Here is a 25,296-nt window from a genome sequence, read left to right on the forward strand (position 1 = left end):
TAAAAATTAGAGCCAGACCTTTCAGGAGTGAAATTAGGAAACACTTCTACACACGAAGGGTGGTAGAAGTTTGGAACTCTCTTCCGCAAACGGCAATGGATGTTAGAGCAATTGTTCATTTTAAATCTGAGATTGATAGGTTTTTGTTACCCAAAGGTATTAAGGGATATGGGCCAAAGGCGGGTGTATGGAGTTAGGTCGCAGATCAGCCATGATCTCATTGAATGGCGGAACAGGCTCGAGGGGCTGAATGGCCTCCTCCTGTCCTATGTTCCTAACTAGTGATTTGCAAAGGTTTAGTGTAACTTCCTTGTTTTTGTATTCAATGGCCCTATTTACAAAGCCAAGTATCCCATACGCTTTCTGAACCGCCTCACCAACTTGCCGTGGCACTTTCAAAGATTTGTGAATATGCACCCCCAGGTCCCTCTGCTCTTGCACCTCCTCAAAATAGTCCCATTTAGATTATACGGCCTCTCCCTGTTGTTGCTCCCAAAGTGCATCACTTCACACTTAGCATTTAATTTCATCTGCCTTGTGTCTGCTCATTTCACAGTCTGTCTCTGTCCTCCTGAAGTCTGCTACTACTATGCTCACTATTTACTACGTTGCCAAGTTTTGTATCATCCGTAAACTTCAAACTTGTACACCTATACCCAAGTCCAGGTCAGTTATCTATAACAAGAAAAGCAATGGTCCTAATCCCTACCCCTGGGGGAACCCACTGCATACTTCCCTCCAGTCAGAAAAACATCCCTCAGCACTGCTCACTGCCTCCTCTCCCTTAGCCAATTATACCCAAATTACCATCAGCCCTTTAATTCCCTGTGCTTCTATTTTCCGAGTAAGTCTTTTATGTGGTACTTTATCAAATGCCTTTAGAAAGTCCATATATACAACATCTACTGCACTACCTTCATCAACCCTCTGTTACTTCATCAAAGAACTCAATCAGGTTAATCAGACACAATTTACCTTTAACAAATCCATACTGGCTGCCCCTTATTAACCCATGCTTCTCCAAGTGAGAATTAATTTTGTCCTTGACAATGGTCTCTAGTCGTTCACCCACCACTGACATTAGACTGATTGGCCTGTAGTTACCAGGTTTATCTCTCTCCCCTTTTTTGAACAGGGGTGTAACATTTGCAATCCTCCAGTCCTCTGGCACCCCTCCCATATATCTGAGGGAGATTGAAAGATTGTGGTCGGAGCTTCTGTTATCTCCACCCTAACTTCCCTCAACAACCTAGGATGCATCGCATCTGGACCGGATGACTTGTTAACTTTGAGTGATGACAACCTATTGAGCACCTCCTTTCTATCCATTTTTATCCAATTTCTCTACTCCCCCCTCCTGTACTGCGACATTAACTTCATCCTCTTCTTTTGTGAAGACAGATGCTAAGTACTCATTCAGTACCTCAGCCACGCCCTCTGCCTCCGTATGATGGGCTCCTGTTTGGTCACTAATCGGCCCCACCATTCTTTTAACTGTCCTTTTACTTTTCATATATTTATAGAAGATCTTTGGGTTCTCTTTTATGTTACCCACTAATCTTTTTTCATAATGTCTCTTTGCCCTTCTTATATCCTGTTTCAATTTCCCCCACACTCTCTGTATTCTGCCTGGTTTTTGACTGTATTCTGTACCTAACATTTGTCGTAAACCTCCTTTTTCTGTTTTATTCTAACCTCGATATCCTTTGTCATCGGGAGCTCTAGCTTTGGATGCCCCATCTTTCCTCCTTATGGGGATATGTTTGGTTTGTACCCGAACTATCTCAGCCCTGAAGGCCTGCCATTGGTCATTCACTGTTTTCCTGGACAATCTTTGTTTCCAGTCCACCTGTGCTCGATCCCTTCTCACATCACTGAAATTGGCTCTCTTCCAGCTGGGTATTTTCACCGTTGATTTTTCTTTGTCCCTTTCCATAACTACTTTAAACCTAATGACATTGCGATCACTGTTAACCAGATCCCTCCTGCCCCAGAACCGATGAGAGACCCTTTAAATGTTCTGACTGTGCAAAGAGGTTTCAGAGTTCATCCAACCTGCTGAGTCACCAGCGAGTTCACACAGATCTTCAAAGAAAGGAAGATGTTTCAGAAAGGCTGGCGGCACTAAAGGTTCGCAGCCATCTCAGAGTAGTGTCCCTTTAACTACAATCTCACAGAACAAGGAGAATTGCTGTCCCTTTAACTACCACAAATCCCTGTGTGGAGGAGAGGGGGAGATACAGTCTGTCCCAGTAACTGTCGCAGAACAGAATCAGCGACCCTGTCCCATAAGGGCTTGACCCTCCCCCACTCCCTGCTTTTCCTCAAGTGTCTCATTCTTAAAATTCTCATCCTTGTTTTCAAATCCCTCCGTGGCCTCGCCCCTCCCTATCTCTGTAATCTCTTCCAGCTCCACAACCCCCCTGCTGAGATATCTGCGCTCCTCTAATTCTGGCCTCTTGAGCATCCCTGATTTTAATCGCTCCACCATTTGTGGCCGTGCCTTCAGTTGCCTGGGCCCTGAGCTCTGGAATTCCTTCCCTAAACCTCTCCATCTCTCTACCTCTCTCTCCTTCTTTAAGATGCTCCTTAAAACCTACCTCTTTGACCAAGCTTTTGGTCATCTGCCCGAATATCTCCTTATGTGGCTCGGTGTCAAATTTTGTTTTATAACGCTCCTGTGAAGAGACTTGGGATGTTTCACTACGTTAAAGGCGCTTTATAAATACAAGTGGTTGCTGTTTCCTGAATCTAATAATGAATTCCCCAGAGGGAAAAAAACTTGTACTTTTACTCCCAAATATTAAAAAGTTTGTTCCACAGAAGCACGGGGTTTATCTGCTTTTATTGATGAATTTAAAAAGTCTCTATTAAAACCTGAGCCAGTGTGTTGTGAGACAAAGAGCCTTGTGTCCAATAAGGGGAATAAAGGCCCACAGCCTCCCCTGGCCCCGGGCCCTGAACAAGGGACTGGAGAAACTCGCTGCCCTGCGGATCAGACAATCAGCTGGCGCTAGTCCTGCCCCTCGGGCTCCCCGATTGGTTGGAGGACCCACCATCGGCACGCTCCTCCAGCGCCGCCCTGCTCGCTCCCTATTGGTCGGAAGCTCCCGTCAATCATGCCGTGGGCCCGGGTCACGTGTCCCTCACCGACTTTACAAATGATGTGGAGATGCCTGTGTTGGACTGGGGTGGACAAATGTAAGAAGTCACACTACACCAGCTTTATTTGAAATCACAAGCTTTCGGAGTGCTGCTCCTTCATCAGGTGAAGTGGAGAGATGCATATAGGCACAGCATATATAGTCAGAGAATACTGCCAGATGATTACAGGTAATCTTTCTAACTGCCCTTTTTCACACCTCGGCAGAGAAATAATCACAGCAATCAATGGTGTGAATTGTGTCCAAACAGGTCAGTCAGGAAAACATTACATCAAAGAACAATGAGGTGGGGTCACAAGGGGTCAAATGTTGCAGATGCTGGGGTCTGTATGAAAAACAAAAACAAACAAAAAACTATTTTTTTGCTGGAAATCACAGCAGGTCCGGCCGCATCTGTGTAGAGAGAACAAAGCAGTGACGACTCGAGTCTGGATGACTCTACGTCAGGTGGGGGTTACATGTAGCGTGACATGAACCCAAGATCCTGGTTGAGGCTGTCCTCATGTGTGCGGAACTTGGCTATCAGTTTCTGCTCGATGATTTTGCGTTGTCGTGTGTCTCGAAGGCCGCCTTGGAGAATGCTTACCCGAAGATCGGAGGCTGAATGTCCTTCATTGCTGAAGTGTTCCCCGACTGGGAGGGAACACTCCTGCCTGGTGATTGTTGCGCGGTGTCCGTTCATCCGTTGTCGCAGTGTCTGCATGGTTTCGCCAATGTACCATGCTCCGGGGCATCCTTTCCTGCAATGTATGAGGTAGACAACGCTGGCTGAGTCACATGAGTATGTACCATGTACCTGGTGGGTGGTGTCCTCACGTGTGATGATGGTATCTGTGTTGATGATCTGGCATGTCTTGCAGAGGTTGCCGTGGCAGGGTTGTGTGGTGTCGTGGTCGCTGTTCTCCTGAAAGCTGGGTAATTTGCTGCGAACGATGGTCTGTTTGAGGTTAGGTGGCTGTTTGAAGGCGAGTAGTGGAGGCGTGGGGATGGCCTTAGCGAGGTGTGCGTCATCATCGATGACATGTTGAAGGCTGTGAAGAACATGGCATAGTTTCTCCGCTCCGGGGAAGTACTCGACGACGAAGGGTACTCTATTGGTTGTGTCCCATGTTTGTCTTCTGAGGAGGTCTATGCGATTTTTCGCTGTGGCCCGTCGGAACTGTCGATCGATGAGTCGAGCATCATATCCCGTTCTTGTGAGGGCGTCTTTCAGCGTCTGTAGGTGTCCATCGCGTTCCTCCTCGTCTGAGCAGATCCTGTGTATTCGTAGGGCTTGTCCATAGGGGATGGCTTCTTTCATGTGGTTAGGGTGGAAGCTGGAGAAGTGGAGCATCCTGAGGTTGTCTGTGGGCTTGCGGTAGAGTGAAGTGCTGAGGTGTCCGTCTTTGATGGAGATTCGTGTGTCCAAGAATGAAACCGATTCTGAGGAGTAGTCCATGGTGAGTTTGATGGTGGGATGGAACTTGTTGATGTTATCGTGTAGCCTTTTCAGTGATTCTTCGCCGTGGGTCCATAGGAGGAAAATGTCGTCGATGTATCTGGTGTATAGTGTTGGTTGGAGGTCCTGTGCAGCGAAGAAGTCTTGCTTGAACTTGTGCATGAAGATGTTGGCGTATTGGGGTGCGAATTTGGTCCCCATGGCTGTTCCGTGTGTTTGGGTAAAGAACTGGTTGTCGAAGGTGAAGACATTGTGGTCAAGGATGAAACGGATGAGTTGTAGTATGGCGTCTGGAGATTGGCTGTTGTTGGTGTTGAGTACTGAGGCTGTCGCAGCAATGCCATCATCGTGGGGGATACTGGTGTAGAGTGCCGAGACGTCCATCGTGGCAAGGAGTGTTCCTGGTTCAACTGGTCCGTGGGTGCTGAGTTTCTGTAGGAAGTCTGTAGTGTCACGACAGAAGCTGGGGGTTCCCTGTACGATGGGTTTCAGGATGCCCTCGACGTATCCAGAGATGTCCTCACACAGGGTTCCGTTGCCTGATACGATAGGACATCTGGGTGTGTTGGCTTTGTATATCTTTGGGAGGCAGTAGCAGTCTCCCACGCGGGGAGTACGTGGGATGAGAGCGCGTAGGGAGCTTTGAAGGTCTGGATCGAAGGTCTTGATCAGTCTGTTGAGTTGGCGGGTGTGTTCTTTGGTCGGATCTGCAGGTAACTGTCTGTAGTGTTCCTGGTTGTCCAGTTGTCAGTATGCTTCTTTGCAATAGTCCATTCTGTTCTGTATGACGATGGCTCCTCCTTTGTCTACTGGTTTGATGACGATGTTGCGGTTGGTTTTGAGAGTGTGGATGGCGTTGCGTGTTGCTCGGGTGACATTCTGGACTGTCTTGTGAGTGTGGCTGATGAATCTGGTGTTGACGCATCTCCTGACAACTTGAGCATACATGTCAAGCTTAGGGCAGCGACCCTCCGGAGGGGTCCAATTTGACTCTTTCTTCTTCAGTTGCTGCATTGCGGATCCCTCTGTCTGCTGTTCCGGATCATTGATTGTCTCATTGGGTTTGCTGCTGACATCTTGGGATTTGTGGAAGAATTCCCGGAGCCTCATTCTCCTATTGAATTCCTCTGTGTCTGCCGCGAGACCGATTGGGTCCATTTTGGTGGTGGGGCAGAAATTGAGCCCTCGGCTGAGAACTTCGATTTCGTCTGGTTGAAGGGTGTGGTCAGACAAGTTGACGATGGACTTCCCTGTGGTTTCAACCATGGTACCAGGGGAGGCTTGGTTACTGCTGGTGGTGATGCCGAGTTTCTCAAGCTTCCTGTTCTTGGTGTGCATGTAGGCAGCGTAGCTCCGTTGCCTCGTCTGTTTGGCGGTGTCTCATAGCTGGTCTGCTGTGTCCTGAGCACAGGCTGAGAACATGGACTCTATCTTGGTTTCGAGGTTGCGGCGTCTGCTGTAGAGCTGGTGTACTCCCCGCGTGGGAGATCTCTACTGCCTCCCAAAGATACACAAAGCCAACACACCCGGACGTCCTATCGTATCAGGCAACGGAACCCTGTGTGAGAACATCTCTGCATATGTCGAGGGCATCCTGAAACCCATCATACAGGGAACCCCCAGCTTCCGTCGCGACACTACAGACTTCTTACAGAAACTCAGCAACCACGGACCAGTTGAACCAGGAACACTCCTTGCCACGATGGACGTCTCGGCACTCTACACCAGTATCCCCCACGATGACGGCATCGCTGCGACAGCCTCAGTACTCAACACCAACAACAGCCAATCTCCAGACGCCATCCTACAACTCATCCACTTCATCCTTGACCACAATGTCTTCACCTTCGACAACCAGTTCCTTACCCAAACACACGGAACAGCCATGAGGACCAAATTTGCACACCAATACACCAACATCTTCATGCACAAGTTCGAGCAAGACTTCTTCACTGCAGAGGACCTCCAACCAATGCTATACACCAGATACATCGATGACATTTTCTTCCTATGGACCCACGGCAAAGAATCACTGAAAAGACTACACGATAACATCAACAAGTTCCATCCCACCATCAAACTCACCATGGACTACTCCTCAGAATCGGTTTCATTCTTGGACACACGAATCTCCATCAAAGACGGACACCTCAGCACTTCACTCTACCGCAAGCCCACGGACAACCTCACGATGCTCCACTTCTCCAGCTTCCACCATAACCACGTTAAAGAAGCCATCCCCTATGGACAAGCCCTGCGAATACACAGGATCTGCTCAGATGAGGAGGAACGCGATGGACACCTACAGACGCTGAAAGACGCCCTTGTAAGAACGGGATATGACGCTCGACTCGTCGATCGACAGTTCCGACAGGCCACAGCGAAAAACCGCATAGACCTCCTCAGAAGACAAACACGAGACACAACCAACAGAGTACCCTTCGTCGTCCAGTACTTCCCCGGAGCGGAGAATCTACGCCATGTTCTTCACAGCCTTCAACATGTCATTGACGATGACGCACATCTCACTAAGGCTATCCCCACGCCTCCACTACTCGCCTTCAAACAGCCACCTAACCTCAAACAGACCATCATTTGCAGCAAATTACCCAGCTTTCAGGAGAACAGCGACCACGACACCACACAACCCTGCCACGGCAACCTCTGCAAGACATGCCAGATCATCAACACAGATACCATCATCACACGTGAGGACACCATCCACCAGGTACATGGTACATACTCATGTGACTCGGCCAACGTTGTCTACCTCATACGTTGCAGGAAAGGATGCCCCGGAGCATGGTACATCGGCGAGACCATGCAGACACTGCGACAACGGATGAACGGACACCGCACAACAATCGTCAGGCAGGAGTGTTCCCTCCCAGTTGGGGAACACTTCAGTAGTCAAGGACATTCAGCCTCCGATCTTCGGTTAAGCATTCTCCAAGGTGGCCTTCGAGACACACGACAACGCAAAATCATCGAGCAGGAACTGATAGCCAAGTTCTGCACTCATGAGGATGGCCTCAACCGGGATCTTGGGTTCATGTCACGCTACATGTAACCCCACCTGACGTAGAGTCATCCAGACTCGAGTCGTCATTGGTTTGTTCTCTCTACACAGATGCGGCCGGACCTGCTGTGATTTCCAGCAACAAAATAATTTTTTGTTTGTTTTTTGTTTTGCATGCAGACCCCTGCATCTGCAACATTTGACCCCTTGTGACCCCACCTCATTGTTCTTTGATATAATGTTTTCCTGACTGACCTGTTTGGACACCATTCACACCTTTGATTGCTGCATTATTTCTCTGCCGAGGTGTGATAAAGGGCAGTTAGAAAGATTACCTGTAATCATCTGGCGGTTTTCTCTGACTATATATGCTGTGCCTATATGCATCTCTCCACTTCACCTGATGAAGGAGCAGCGCTCCGAAAGCTTGTGATGTCAAATAAAGCTGTTGGACTATAACCTGGTGTTGTGTGACTTCTTACATTCGACTTTACAAAGAAAGCCACGCGCGGTTGCCGGGCGGAGCTGCAGGTTGGCGGGAGCGGGGTCGGGAGATTAATAAACTGCGGGTAGGCTGCGCCGCAGGGTTTATAAAGTTGGAGAATGGCCTCAGTCCCGAATGAGATCCAGCGGCCTGGTCTCTGTTCCACCGGACAGCAGCGGTGAGGCTTTTTCTCAGTGATAGGCCCGGGTTACGGGCCGCCATCTTGGTGGTGGAAAGACAGGCCGGTTCCACCTGCATCAGGGCACATGCGCAGCCATCATGGTACAGGAACAGGGAGTGGGCAGGGCTTCAGGGTCCCAGTGACCAGGAGAGACAATCATTGACTCATTGATTTTATTCTCACTCTGCACACAGCGGGTGTAGAACTGAACCCAACCAGAGTAGAGGGAGGGAGAAAACTGGGAGTGGAGGAAAGAAATGTTGGAGATGGTGCGATGGGTTTAGATTTCAGCACAGGGAGGAGGGAGATTGTGAGGGACGGGCATTTACAGCTTTGGGGGAACAAGAGAGGAAAGAATGTTCCATAGAAACTAGAATTGTCTGTTTTGAATTTCTATCCTGTACTTCCAGTGATGACTTTTGTAAACTCCTTTTACAGGGTATTAGAAAGGGAGGATTTACAGATGGGAAACTCAAACCAAACATCACAACAAGATCTGACAGAGTCACTCAATTCATCAGGACCTGAATATCATTGGCCTTTTTCTCTGTTCTTTTCTGTGGGAAAAGATTTCAAACATCAGTGTGACTGGAAAAGCACCAAGACACACACACCCGAGTGCGAGTGTTCCAGTGCACTGACTGGAAAGAGCTTTAACCAGTTACACAGCCTGAAAAATCATCGCAACATTCACAGCAGGGCAAAACTGTACACGTGTTCTGTGTGTGGATGAGGCTTCAACCGATTGTCCAACCTGGAGAGACACAAGGACACCCGCACCACAAAGAAACCGTGGAAATGTGGGGACTGTGGAAAGGGACTCAGTTGCCCATCCCACCTGGAAACTCATCGACGCAGTCACACCGGGGAGAGGCCATTCACCTGCTCCATGTGTGGGAAGGGATTCACTCACTCATCCTACCTGATCAGACACCAGTGAGTTCACACTGGAGACACGCCGTTCTCCTGCTCTGTGTGTGGAAATGGATTCACTCATTCAACCACCCTGCTGCAACACCAGCGAGTTCACACTGGGGAGAGACGGTTCACCTGCTCCATGTGTGGGAAGAGATTCACTCAGTCATCCAACGTGCTGAAACATAGATACATAGATACATAGAAGATAGGAGCAGGAGTAGGCCATTCGGCCCTTCGTGCCTGCTCCGCCATTCGATGAGATCATGGCTGATCCTTTAATTCAGTATCCCGTCCCCGCCTTCTCTCCGTAACCCTTAACCTCTTTTGCCCGTAGAAATATATCTAATTCCCTCTTAAATATATTTAATGAGCTGGCGTACACTGCCCTCTGTGGCAATGAGTTCCACAGGTTCACCACTCTCTGAGTGAAGAAATTCCCCCTCATCTCTGTCCTAAATGGTTTAGCCCTTATCCTTAAATTATGTCCTCTAGTTCTGTTCTCACCCGCCAAGGGAAACATTCCTTCTGCATCCAGTCTGTCTAGACCTGTCAGAATTTTATACACTTCTATGAGGTCCCCTCTCAATCTTCTAAACTCCAGTGTGTACATCCCTAAACTACATAGTCTCTCCTCATAGGTCATTCCCGCCATTCCTGGTATCAGCCTGGTGAATCGCCGCTGCACCCCCTCCATGGCAAGAACATCCTTCCTCAGATGAGGCGACCAAAACTGTACACAGTACTCGAGGTGTGGTCTCACCAGTGCCCTGTACAGCTGCAGCAAGGTATCCCTGTTCCTGTATTCTAACCCTTTTGCTATGAAGGCCAGCATACCGTTTGCCTTCTTGACCGCCTGTTGCACCTGCATGCTCGCCTTCAGTGACTGGTGTACAAGAACACCCAGGTCTCTCTGTACTTCCCCCTCTCCCAATCTATTGCCATTTAAATAATAATTTGCCCTCCCGTTCCTGCACCCAAGGTGGATAACTTCGCACTTGTCCACATTATAGTGCATCTGCCATTTATCCGCCCAATCGCCCAGTCTGTCCAAATCGCTCTGGAGCTTCCTGGTCTCTTCCTCTGAGCCCACCCCCCCTCCTAGTTTAGTGTCGTCTGCAAATTTGGAAATGCTGCATCCGACTCCCTGATCCAGGTCATTAATGTAAATTGTGAACAGCTGGGGGCCCAGGACAGATCCCTGTGGTACCCCACTTGTTACTGCCTGCCATTCAGAAAATGAGCCGTTTATTCCAACTCTCTGTTTTCTATCTGACAGCCAGTTCCCTATCCACGCCAAAACTTTCCCCTTTATCCCATGAGCCTCAATTTTCCATGCTAATCTTTTATGTGGGACCTTATCGAAGGCCTTTTGGAAGTCCAGGTACACCACATCTACTGGCTCTCCCCCATCTATTCTACCAGTTACTCCCTCAAAAAATTCCAATAGATTAGTCAAGCACGATTTACCCTTTGTAAATCCATGTTGACTCTGTCCTATCCTGTCCCCATTTGCTAAGTGCTCCGCTATTTCATCCTTAATGATGGACTCCAGCATTTTGCCCACAACTGATGTAAGGCTTACAGGTCTGTAATTACCTGCTTTTTCCCTACCCCCCTTTTTGAATAGTGGGGTAACGTTAGCTACCCTCCAATCCATCGGCACTGTTCCCGAGTCTAATGAATTCTGAAAAATCATCCTTAGTGCATCCGCTATCTCTAGGGCCACCTCCTTCAGTACCCTAGGATGCATGTTATCAGGCCCTGGGGATTTGTCCACCTTCAATCCCTTTAGCTTCCTTAACACCATATCCTTAGAGATATTGATTTGCGTCAGTTCCTCCTTTGCCAATGTCCCTATTTTTCCCGATATCCCAGGGAGGTTTTTTGTGTCTTCCTTCGTAAAGACTGACCCAAAGTATGCATTTAGTTGATCTGCCATTTCCTTATTTCCCATTATATATTCCCCCGTATCTGACTGCAATGGACCAACTTTGGTTTTCACCAGTCTTTTCCTTTTGATATATTTATAAAAGCTTTTGGAGTTAGTTTTTATATTTTCCGCCAGCTTGTTTTCGTAAGCTATTTTGCCCCTCTTGATCATGCCCTTTGCCCTCCTTTGCTCTATCTTAAACTGTTCCCAATCTTCCGCTCTGGCGCTTTTTTTGGCTATTTTATACGCCCTATCTTTGGATTTTATGCTGTCTCTAATTTCCCCTGTTATCCACGGTTGAGTCACCTTTTTAGATTTCCTTTTATGCCAGATTGGTATAAACAATTTTTGCAATTTTGTCATTCTATCTTTACTCTGATAAGAGACCTTTTAAATGTTCTAAGTGTGGGCTGAGCTTTAAAAGTGCAAGTGGTCTGCTGAGACACCAACGCACTGACATTGGGGAGAGGCCGTCCACCTGCTCTGAGTGTGGGAAGGGATTCACTAATTCATCCAACCTGCTGACACACCAGCGAGTTCACTCTGACGAGAGACCTTTTAAATGCTCGGACTGCGGGAAGTGCTATAAAAGTTCTGGGGAACTGATATGCCATCAACGTGTTCACACTGATGAGAGTCCGTTCAGGCGCTCTCACTGCGGGACTGGGTTCAGGCAGTCATCTGAACTCATTGTACACCAGCGCACTCACACTGGAGAGAGGTGTTCACCTGCTCCGTGTGTGGGAAGGGATTCACTCACTCATCCCACCTCACTGATCATCAACTTGTTCACACTGATGAGAGACCTTTTAAATGTTCTGACTGTGAGAAGAGCTTTAAAAGCAAAAGGAAACTGATACAACATGAACGCACTCACACTGGTGATTGGCCGTTCACCTGCTCCGTGTATGGGAAGGGATTTGCTCAGTCATCCACCCTGCTGAGACACCAGCGACTTCACACTGGGGAGAGGCCGTTCACCTGCTCTGTGTGCAGGGAGGGATTCGCTCAGTCATCCACCCCGCTGAGACACCAACGAGTTCACAAGTCACTGCAGGGGTTGGATTCTGCTGTTATTGCTGCTGTTAATCACATCTAGGACTGAACCATGTTCATTCTGACAGTTGGGGTTTATTTCTGATGAGGTTAACGACCCCTATAACTGGGCTGGAGTTTAATATTCTGGATATGTGTCAAATAAATCAGCTTTGTTTTCAATGCATTTTCGTAGATTTTTCTCTTTCCCACCTGTGTGTTCAGCATCACCTGGCTGGAGCTCAGAAAGGACAATCTGGGGGAGGATCGTACGGCGGGAGCAGAACTTCAGCCTGGACACAGTCCTTCAGGGCAACACTGAGAGGAGCAAACGGCACTTTGGCCTTTCTCGTCTCTCTTCACTGACAGCAAAGGCTCCATGTGGGTTAATCTTGAGGCGTGTAAGAATTGTGACCCAGCCGCTCTCTTCCATGGTTCAGAGCTCCTAGACATGGAGCAGAAGGCTCCTTTGCAACTGTGTTTAGAGTCAGGAAGAACGGCAAATGCTGGAACTGTGCTGTCAAATCAGAGATTGGGGTCAAACTGCGATCAGTTCCTGACTGAAAGTGAAACGTATGAGCGCCTCACGACTCTTTGGCTCACCCTAGCCCAGAACCACTGTGCTACGGTCATCAGTGCGTACACCCCAACACTGACACCCTATCCCAGAACCAGTGTACTACGGTCATCAGTGCGTACACCCCAACACTGACACACTAGCCCGGAACCAGTGTGCTACGGTCATCAGTGCGTACACCCCAACACTGACACCCTAGCCCGGAACCAGTGTGCTACGGTCATCAGTGCGTACGCCCCAACACTGACACCCTAGCCCGGAACCACTGTGCTACGGTCATCAGTGCGTACGCCCCAACACTGATACCCTAGCCCGGAACCACTGTGCTACGGTCATCAGTGCGTACACCCCAACACTGGCACCCTAGCCCAGAACCACTGTGCTACGGTCATCAGTGCATACACCCCAACACTGACACCCTAGCCCAGAACCACTGTGCTTCGGTCAGCAGTGCGTACACCCCAACACTGACACCCTAGCCCGGAACCAGTGTGCTTTGGTCATCAGTGCGTATGCCCCAACACTGACACCCTAGCCCGGAACCAGTGTGCTACGGTCATCAGTGCGTACACCCCAACACTGACACCCTAGCCCGGAACCAGTGTGCTTCGGTCATCAGTGCGTACGCCCCAACACTGACACCCTAGCCCAGAACCAGTGTGCTTCGGTCATCAGTGCGTACACCCCAATACTGACACCCTAGCCCAGAACCAGTGTGCTTCGGTCATCAGTGCGTACACCCCAACACTGACACCCTAGCCCAGAACCACTGTGCTTCGGTCATCAGTGCATACACCCCAACACTGACACCCTAGCCCGGAACCAGTGTGCTACGGTCATCAGTGCGTACACCCCAACACTGACACCCTAGCCCAGAACCACTGTGCTTCGGTCATCAGTGCATACACCCCAACACTGACACCCTAGCCCAGAAGCAGTGTGCTACGGTCATCAGTGCGTACACCCCAACACTGGCACCCTAGCCCAGAACCACTGTGCTACGGTCATCAGTGCGTACACCCCAACACTGACACCCTAGCCCAGAACCACTGTGCTTCGGTCATCAGTGCATACACCCCAACACTGGCACCCTAGCCCAGAACCAGTGTGCTACGGTCATCAGTGCGTACACCCCAACACTGACACCCTAGCCCAGAACCACTGTGCTACGGTCATCAGTGCGTACACCCCAACACTGACACCCTAGCCCAGAACCACTGTGCTACGGTCATCAGTGAGTACACCCCAACACTGACACCCTAGCCCAGAACCAGTGTGCTACGGTCATCAGTGCGTACGCCCCAACACTGACACCCTAGCCCAGAACCACTGTGCTACGGTCATCAGTGCGTACACCCCAACACTGACACCCTAGCCCAGAACCAGTGTGCTACGGTCATCAGTGCGTACACCCCAACACTGACACCCTAGCCCAGAACCACTGTGCTACGGTCATCAGTGCGTACACCCCAACACTGACACCCTAGCCCAGAACCAGTGTGCTACGGTCATCAGTGCGTACACCCCAACACTGACACCCTAGCCCAGAACCAGTGTGCTACGGTCATCAGTGCGTACACCCCAACACTGACACCCTAGCCCGGAACCAGTGTGCTTCGGTCATCAGTGCGTACGCCCCAACACTGACACCCTAGCCCGGAACCAGTGTGCTACGGTCATCAGTGCGTACACCCCAACACTGACACCCTAGCCCAGAACCAGTGTGCGACGGTCATCAGTGCGCACACCCCAACACTGACACCCTAGCCCGGAACCAGTGTGCTACGGTCATCAGTGCGTACGCCCCAACACTGACACCCTAGCCCAGAACCACTGTGCTACGGTCATCAGTGCGTACACCCCAACACTGACACCCTAGCCCAGAACCACTGTGCTACGGTCATCAGTGCGTACACCCCAACACTGACACCCTAGCCCAGAACCAGTGTGCTATGGTCATCAGTGCGTACACCCCAACACTGACACCCTAGCCCGGAACCAGTGTGCTTCGGTCATCAGTGCGTACGCCCCAACACTGACACCCTAGCCCGGAACCAGTGTGCTACGGTCATCAGTGTGTACACCCCAACACTGACACCCTAGCCCGGAACCAGTGTGCTACGGTCATCAGTGTGTACACCCCAACACTGACACCCTAGCCCGGAACCAGTGTGGTACGGTCATCAGTGCGTACACCCCAACACTGACACCCTAGCCCGGAACCAGTGTGCTACGGTCATCAGTGTGTACACCCCAACACTGACACCCTAGCCCGGAACCAGTGTGCTACGGTCATCAGTGCGTACACCCCAACACTGACACCCTAGCCCGGAACCAGTGTGCTTCGGTCATCAGTGCGTACGCCCCAACACTGACACCCTAGCCCAGAACCAGTGTGCTTCGGTCATCAGTGCGTACACCCCAACACTGACACCCTAGCCCAGAACCAGTGTGCTACGGTCATCAGTGCGTACACCCCAACACTGACACCCTAGCCCGGAACCAGTGTGCTACGGTCATCAGTGTGTACACCCCAACACTGACACCCTAGCCCAGAACCAGTGTGCTTCGGTCATCAGTGCGTACACCCCAACACTGACACCCTAGCCCGGAACCAGTGTGCTACGGTCATCAGTGTGTACACCCCAACACTGACAGCCTAGCCCAGAACCAGTGTGCTACGGTCATCAGTGCGTACACCCCAACACTGACACCCTAGCCTGGAACCAGTGTGCTACGGTCATCAGTGCGTACACCCCAACACTGACACCCTAGCCCAGAACCAGTGTGCTTCGGTCATCAGTGCGTACGCCCCAACACTGACACCCTAGCCCGGAACCAGTGTGCTACGGTCATCAGTGCGTACACCCCAACACTGACACCCTAGCCCAGAACCAGTGTGCTACGGTCATCAGTGCGTACACCCCAACACTGACACCCTAGCCCAGAACCAGTGTGCTTCGGTCATCAGTGCGTACGCCCCAACACTGACACCCTAGCCCGGAACCAGTGTGCTACGGTCATCAGTGCGTACGCCCCAACACTGACACCCTAGCCCGGAACCAGTGTGCTTCGGTCATCAGTGCGTACACCCCAACACTGACACCCTAGCCCGGAACCAGTGTGCTACGGTCATCAGTGCGTACGCCCCAAGACTGGCACCCTAGCCCAGAACCAATGTGCTACGGTCATCAATGCGTACACCCCAACACTGACACCCTAGCCCGGAACCAATGTGCTTCGGTCATCAGTGCGTACACCCCAACACTGACACCCTAGCCCGGAACCAGTGTGCTACGGTCATCAGTGCGTACGCCCCAAGACTGACACCCTAGCCCAGAACCAATGTGCTACGGTCATCAATGCGTACGCCCCAAGACTGACACCCTAGCCCAGAACAAAGGGTAAATCGTGCTTGACTAATCTATTGGAATTTTTTGAGGGAGTAACTGGTAGAATAGATGGGGGAGAGCCAGTAGATGTGGTGTACCTGGACTTCCAAAAGGCCTTCGATAAGGTCCCACATAAAAGATTAGCATGGAAAATTGAGGCTCATGGGATAAAGGGGAAAGTTTTGGCGTGGATAGGGAACTGGCTGTCAGATAGAAAACAGAGAGTTGGAATAAACGGCTCATTTTCTGAATGGCAGGCAGTAACAAGTGGGGTACCACAGGGATCTGTCCTGGGCCCCCAGCTGTTCACAATTTACATTAATGACCTGGATCAGGGAGTCGGATGCAGCATTTCCAAATTTGCAGACGACACTAAACTAGGAGGTGGGGTGGGCTCAGAGGAAGAGACCAGGAAGCTCCAGAGCGATTTGGACAGACTGGGCGATTGGGCGGATAAATGGCAGATGCACTATAATGTGGACAAGTGCGAAGTTATCCACCTTGGGTGCAGGAACGGGAGGGCAAATTATTATTTAAATGGCAATAGATTGGGAGAGGGGGAAGTACAGAGAGACCTGGGTGTTCTTGTACACCAGTCACTGAAGGCGAGCATGCAGGTGCAACAGGCGGTCAAGAAGGCAAACGGTATGCTGGCCTTCATAGCAAAAGGGTTAGAATACAGGAACAGGGATACCTTGCTGCAGCTGTACAGGGCACTGGTGAGACCACACCTCGAGTACTGTGTACAGTTTTGGTCGCCTCATCTGAGGAAGGATGTTCTTGCCATGGAGGGGGTGCAGCGGCGATTCACCAGGCTGATACCAGGAATGGCGGGAATGACCTATGAGGAGAGACTATGTAGTTTAGGGATGTACACACTGGAGTTTAGAAGATTGAGAGGGGACCTCATAGAAGTGTATAAAATTCTGACAGGTCTAGACAGACTGGATGCAGAAGGAATGTTTCCCTTGGCGGGTGAGAACAGAACTAGAGGACATAATTTAAGGATAAGGGCTAAACCATTTAGGACAGAGATGAGGGGGAATTTCTTCACTCAGAGAGTGGTGAACCTGTGGAACTCATTGCCACAGAGGGCAGTGTACGCCAGCTCATTAAATATATTTAAGAGGGAATTAGATATATTTCTACGGGCAAAAGGGGTTAAGGGTTACGGAGAGAAGGCGGGGACGGGATACTGAATTAAAGGATCAGCCATGATCTCATTAAATGGCGGAGCAGGCACGAAGGGCCGAATGGCCTACTCCTGCTCCTATCTTCTATGTATCTATGTATCTAGAACCAATGTGCTTCGGTTATCAGTGCGTACACCCCAACACTGACACCCTAGCCCAGAACCAGTGTGCTTCGGTCATCAGTGCGTACACCCCAACACTGACACCCTAGCCCGGAACCAGTGTGCTACGGTCATCAGTGCGTACACCCCAACACTGACACCCTAGCCCGGAACCAGTGTGCTACGGTCATCAGTGCGTACACCCCAACACTGACACCCTAGCCCAGAACCAGTGTGCTTCGGTCATCAGTGCGTACACCCCAACACTGACACCCTAGCCCGGAACCAGTGTGCTTCGGTCATCAGTGCGTACACCCCAACACTGACACCCTAGCCCGGAACCAGTGTGCTACGGTCATCAGTGCGTACACCCCAACACTGACACCCTAGCCCGGAACCACAGTGCTACGGTCATCAGTGCGTACACCCCAATACTGACACCCTAGCCCGGAACCAGTGTGCTTCGGTCATCAGTGCATACACCCCAACACTGACACCCTAGCCCGGAACCAGTGTGCTACGGTCATCAGTGCGTACACCCCAACACTGACACCCTAGCCCGGAACTAGTGTGCTACGGTCATCAGTGCGTACGCCCCAACACTGACACCCTAGCCCAGAACCAGTGTGCTACGGTCATCAGTGCGTACACCCCAACACTGACACCCTAGCCCGGAACCAGTGTGCTTCGGTCATCAGTGCGTACACCCCAACACTGACACCCTAGCCCGGAACCAGTGTGCTTCGGTCATCAGTGCGTACACCCCAACACTGACACCCTAGCCCAGAACCAGTGTGCTACGGTCATCAGTGCGTACACCCCAACACTGACACCCTAGCCCAGAACCAGTGTGCTACGGTCATCAGTGCGTACACCCCAACACTGACACCCTAGCCCGGAACCAGTGTGCTTCGGTCATCAGTGCGTACACCCCAACACTGACACCCTAGCCCGGAACCAGTGTGCTACGGTCATCAGTGCGTACACCCCAACACTGACACCCTAGCCCGGAACCAGTGTGCTTCGGTCATCAGTGCGTACACCCCAACACTGACACCCTAGCCCGGAACCAGTGTGCTACGGTCATCAGTGCGTACACCCCAACACTGACACCCTAGCCCAGAACCAGTGTGCTTCGGTCATCAGTGCGTACACCCCAACACTGACACCCTAGCCCGGAACCAGTGTGCTACGGTCATCAGTGCGTACACCCCAACACTGACACCCTAGCCCGGAACCAGTGTGCTACGGTCATCAGTGTGTACACCCCAACACTGACACCCTAGCCCAGAACCAGAGTGCTTCGGTCATCAGTGCGTACACCCCAACACTGACACCCTAGCCCGGAACCAGTGTGCTACGGTCATCAGTGCGTACACCCCAACACTGACACCCTAGCCCGGAACCAGTGTGCTACGGTCATCAGTGCGTACACCCCAACACTGACACCCTAGCCCAGAACCAGTGTGCTTCGGTCATCAGTGTGTACGCCCCAACACTGACACCCTAGCCCAGAACCAGTGTGCTACAGTCATCAGTGCGTACGCCCCAACACTGACACCCTAGCCCGGAACCAGTGTGCTACGGTCATCAGTGCGTACACCCCAACACTGACACCCTAGCACAGAACCAGTGTGCTTCGGTCATCAGTGTGTACGCCCCAACACTGACACCCTAGCCCAGAACCAGTGTGCTACAGTCATCAGTGCGTACGCCCCAACACTGACACCCTAGCCCAGAACCAGTGTGCTACGGTCATCAGTGCGTACGCCCCAACACTGACACCCTAGCCCGGAACCAGTGTGCTACGGTCATCAGTGCGTACGCCCCAACACTGACACCCTAGCCCAGAACCAGTGTGCTTCGGTCATCAGTGCGTACACCCCAACACTGACACCCCAGCCCAGAACCAGTGTGCTTCGGTCATCAGTGCGTACACCCCAACACTGACACCCTAGCCCAGAACCAGTGTGCTTCGGTCATCAGTGCGTACACCCCAACACTGACACCCTAGCCCGGAACCAGTGTGCTACGGTCATCAGTGCGCACACCCCAACACTGACACCCTAGCCCGGAACCAGTGTGCTTCGGTCATCAGTGCGTACACCCCAACACTGACACCCTAGCCCAGAACCAGTGTGCTACGGTCATCAGTGCGTACACCCCAACACTGACACCCTAGCCCGGAACCAGTGTGCTACGGTCATCAGTGCGTACGCCCCAACACTGACACCCTAGCCCGGAACCAGTGTGCTACGGTCATCAGTGCGTACACCCCAACACTGAAACCCTAGCCCAGAACCAGTGTGCTTCGGTCATCAGTGTGTACACCCCAACACTGACACCCTAGCCCGGAACCAGTGTGCTACGGTCATCAGTGCGTACGCCCCAACACTGACACCCTAGCCCGGAACCAGTGTGCTACGGTCATCAGTGCGTACACCCCAACACTGACACCCTAGCCCAGAACCAGTGTGCTTCGGTCATCAGTGCGTACGCCTCAACACTGACACCCTAGCCCGGAACCACTGTGCTTCGGTCATCAGTGCGTACACCCCAACACTGACACCCTAGCCCAGAACCAGTGTGCTTCGGTCATCAGTGCGTACACCCCAACACTGAAACCCTAGCCCGGAACCACTGTGCTTCGGTCATCAGTGCGTACACCCCAACACTGACACCCTAGCCCAGAACCACTGTGTTACGGTCATCAGTGCGTACACCCCAACACTGACACCCCAGCCCAGAACCACTGTGTTACGGTCATCAGTGCGTACGCCCCAACACTGACACCCTAGCCCAGAACCAGTGTGCTTCGGTCATCAGTGCGTACGCCCCAACACTGACACCCTAGCCCAGAACCAGTGTGCTTCGGTCATCAGTGCATACACCCCAACACTGACACCCTAGCCCAGAACCACTGTGTTACGGTCATCAGTGCGTACGCCCCAACACTGACACCCTAGCCCAGAACCAGTGTGCTTCGGTCATCAGTGCGTACGCCCCAACACTGACACCCTAGCCCAGAACCAGTGTGCTTCGGTCATCAGTGCGTACGCCCCAACACTGACACCCTAGCCCAGAACCAGTGTGCTTCGGTCATCAGTGCATACACCCCAACACTGACACCCTAGCCCGGAACCAATGTGCTTCGGTCATCAGTGCGTACACCCCAACACTGACACACTAGCCCAGAACCAGTGTGCTTCGGTCATCAGTGCGTACACCCCAACACTGGCACCCTAGCCCAGAACCAGTGTGCTACGTTCATCAGTGCGTACACCCCAACACTGACACCCTAGCCCAGAACCAGTGTACTACGGTCATCAGTGCGTACACCCCAAAACTAATACCCTAGCCCAGAACCAGTGTGCTACGGTCATCAGTGCATACACCCCAACACTGACACCCTAGCCCGGAACCAGTGTGCTACGGTCATCAGTGCGTACGCCCCAACACTGACACCCTAGCCCGGAACCAGTGTGCTACGGTCATCAGTGCGTACGCCCCAACACTGACACCCTAGCCCGGAACCAGTGTGCTACGGTCATCAGTGCGTACACCCCAACACTGACACCCTAGCCCGGAACCAGTGTGCTTCGGTCATCAGTGCGTACGCCCCAACACTGACACCCTAGCCCAGAACCACTGTGCTACGGTCATCAGTGCGTACACCCCAACACTGACACCCTAGCCCGGAACCAGTGTACTACGGTCATCAGTGCGTACGCCCCAACACTAATACCCTAGCCCAGAACCAGTGTGCTACGGTCATCAGTGCGTACACCCCAACACTGACACCCTAGCCCAGAACCAGTGTACTACGGTTATCAGTGTGTACACCCCAACACTGACACCCTAGCCCAGAACCAGTGTGCTACGGTCATCAGTGTGTACACCCCAACACTGACACCCTAGCCCGGAACCAGTGTGCTTCGGTCATCAGTGCGTACACCCCAACACCGACACCCTAGCCCAGAACCACTGTGCTACGGTCATCAGTGTGTACACCCCAACACTGACACCCTAGCCCGGAACCAGTGTGCTATGGTCATCAGTGCGTACACCCCAACACCGACACCCTAGCCCAGAACCAGTGTACTACGGTCATCAGTGTGTACACCCCAACACTGACACCCTAGCCCGGAACCAGTGTGCTATGGTCATCAGTGTGTACACCCCAACACTGACACCCTAGCCCAGAACCAGTGTGCTACGGTCATCAGTGCGTACGCCCCAACACTGACACCCTAGCCCAGAACCAGTGTGCTATGGTCATCAGTGTGTACACCCCAACACTGACACCCTAGCCCAGAACCAGTGTGCTACGGTCATCAGTGCGTACGCCCCAACACTGACACCCTAGCCCGGAACCAGTGTGCTACGGTCATCAGTGCGTACACCCCAACACTGACACCCTAGCCCAGAACCAGTGTGCTACGGTCATCAGTGCGTACACCCCAACACTGACACCCTAGCCCGGAACCAGTGTGCTTCGGTCATCAGTGCGTACACCCCAACACTGACACCCTAGCCCAGAACCAGTGTGCTATGGTCATCAGTGTGTACACCCCAACACTGACACCCTAGCCCAGAACCAGTGTGCTACGGTCATCAGTGCGTACGCCCCAACACTGACACCCTAGCCCGGAACCAGTGTGCTACGGTCATCAGTGCGTACACCCCAACACTGACACCCTAGCCCAGAACCAGTGTGCTACGGTCATCAGTGCGTACACCCCAACACTGACACCCTAGCCCGGAACCAGTGTGCTTCGGTCATCAGTGCGTACACCCCAACACTGACACCCTAGCCCGGAACCAGTGTGCTACGGTCATCAGTGCGTACGCCCCAACACTGACACCCTAGCCCGGAACCAGTGTGCTACGGTCATCAGTGCGTACACCCCAACACTGACACCCTAGCCCGGAACCAGTGTGCTTCGGTCATCAGTGCGTACACCCCAACACTGGCACCCTAGCCCGGAACCAGTGTGCTTCGGTCATCAGTGCGTACACCCCAACACTGACACCCTAGCCCAGAACCAGTGTGCTTCGGTCATCAGTGCGTACACCCCAACACTGGCACCCTAGCCCAGAACCACTGTGCTACGGTCATCAGTGCATACACCCCAACACTGACACCCTAGCCCAGAACCACTGTGCTTCGGTCAGCAGTGCGTACGCCCCAACACTGACACCCTAGCCCGGAACCAGTGTGCTACGGTCATCAGTGCGTACGCCCCAACACTGACACCCTAGCCCGGAACCAGTGTGCTTCGGTCATCAGTGCGTACGCCCCAACACTGACACCCTAGCCCAGAACCAGTGTGCTTCGGTCATCAGTGCGTACACCCCAATACTGACACCCTAGCCCAGAACCAGTGTGCTTCGGTCATCAGTGCGTACACCCCAACACTGACACCCTAGCCCAGAACCACTGTGCTTCGGTCATCAGTGCATACACCCCAACACTGACACCCTAGCCCAGAAGCAGTGTGCTACGGTCATCAGTGCGTACACCCCAACACTGGCACCCTAGCCCAGAACCACTGTGCTACGGTCATCAGTGCGTACACCCCAACACTGACACCCTAGCCCAGAACCACTGTGCTTCGGTCATCAGTGCATACACCCCAACACTGGCACCCTAGCCCAGAACCAGTGTGCTACGGTCATCAGTGCGTACACCCCAACACTGACACCCTAGCCCAGAACCACTGTGCTACGGTCATCAGTGCGTACACCCCAACACTGACAACCTAGCCCAGAACCACTGTGCTACGGTCATCAGTGCGTACACCTCAACACTGACACCCTAGCCCAGAACCAGTGTGCTACGGTCATCAGTGCGTACGCCCCAACACTGACACCCTAGCCCGGAACCAGTGTGCTACGGTCATCAGTGCGTACACCCCAACACTGACACCCTAGCCCAGAACCAGTGTGCTACGGTCATCAGTGCGTACACCCCAACACTGACACCCTAGCCCAGAACCAGTGTGCTACGGTCATCAGTGCGTACACCCCAACATTGACACCCTAGCCCGGAACCAGTGTGCTTCGGTCATCAGTGCGTACGCCCCAACACTGACACCCTAGCCCGGAACCAGTGTGCTACGGTCATCAGTGCGTACACCCCAACACTGACACCCTAGCCCAGAACCAGTGTGCGACGGTCATCAGTGCGCACACCCCAACACTGACACCCTAGCCCGGAACCAGTGTGCTACGGTCATCAGTGCGTACGCCCCAACACTGACACCCTAGCCCAGAACCACTGTGCTACGGTCATCAGTGCGTACACCCCAACACTGACACCCTAGCCCAGAACCACTGTGCTACGGTCATCAGTGCGTACACCCCAACACTGACACCCTAGCCCGGAACCAGTGTGCTTCGGTCATCAGTGCGTACGCCCCAACACTGACACCCTAGCCCGGAACCAGTGTGCTACGGTCATCAGTGTGTACACCCCAACACTGACACCCTAGCCCGGAACCAGTGTGCTACGGTCATCAGTGCGTACACCCCAACACTGACACCCTAGCCCGGAACCAGTGTGCTACGGTCATCAGTGCGTACACCCCAACACTGACACCCTAGCCCGGAACCAGTGTGCTACGGTCATCAGTGCGTACACCCCAACACTGACACCCTAGCCCGGAACCAGTGTGCTACGGTCATCAGTGCGTACGCCCCAACACTGCCACCCTATCCCAGAACCACTGTGCTACGGTCATCAGTGCGTACACCCCAACACTGACACCCTAGCCCAGAACCACTATGCTACGGTCATCAGTGCGTACACCCCAACACTGACACCCTAGCCCGGAACCAGTGTGCTACGGTCATCAGTGCGTACACCCCAACACTGACACCCTAGCCCGGAACCAGTGTGCTACGGTCATCAGTGTGTACACCCCAACACTGACACCCTAGCCCGGAACCAGTGTGCTACGGTCATCAGTGCGTACGCCCCAACACTGACACCCTATCCCAGAACCACTGTGCTACGGTCATCAGTGCGTACACCCCAACACTGACACCCTAGCCCGGAACCAGTGTGCTTCGGTCATCAGTGCGTACACCCCAACACTGACACCCTAGCCCAGAACCAGTGTGCTACGGTCATCAGTGCGTACACCCCAACACTGACACCCTAGCCCGGAACCAGTGTGCTTCGGTCATCAGTGCGTACACCCCAACACTGACGCCCTAGCCCGGAACCAGTGTGCTACGGTCATCAGTGCGTACGCCCCAACACTGACACCCTAGCCCGGAACCGGTGTGCTACGGTCATCAGTGCGTACACCCCAACACTGACACCCTAGCCCGGAACCAGTGTGCTTCGGTCATCAGTGCGTATACCCCAACACTGACACCCTAGCCCAGAACCAGTGTGCTTCGGTCATCAGTGCGTACACCCCAACACTGACACCCTAGCCCGGAACCAGTGTTCTTCGGTCATCAGTGCGTACACCCCAACACTGACACCCTAGCCCGGAACCAGTGTGCTACGGTCATCAGTGTGTACACCCCAACACTGACACCCTAGCCCAGAACCAGTGTGCTTCGGTCATCAGTGCGTACACCCCAACACTGACACCCTAGCCCGGAACCAGTGTGCTACGGTCATCAGTGTGTACACCCCAACACTGACAGCCTAGCCCAGAACCAGTGTGCTACGGTCATCAGTGCGTATGCCCCAACACTGACACCCTAGCCCGGAACCAGTGTGCTACGGTCATCAGTGCGTACACCCCAACGCTGACACCCTAGCCCAGAACCAGTGTGCTTCGGTCATCAGTGCGTACGCCCCAACACTGACACCCTAGCCCGGAACCAGTGTGCTACGGTCATC

At 52.5% G+C, this 25,296-nt stretch overlaps 1 pseudogene; it reads left to right on the forward strand.

The window, feature by feature from the left end:
- Positions 1-25,296, forward strand: part of LOC147118600 (uncharacterized) — a 69,904-nt pseudogene that overhangs the window by 16,415 nt on the left and 28,193 nt on the right.

The sequence above is a fragment of the Somniosus microcephalus genome, chromosome 4, assembly GCF_052327205.1.
Source record: "Somniosus microcephalus isolate GS21.2 chromosome 4, FLI_Smic_1.0, whole genome shotgun sequence".
NCBI classification, from domain to species: domain Eukaryota; kingdom Metazoa; phylum Chordata; class Chondrichthyes; order Squaliformes; family Somniosidae; genus Somniosus; species Somniosus microcephalus.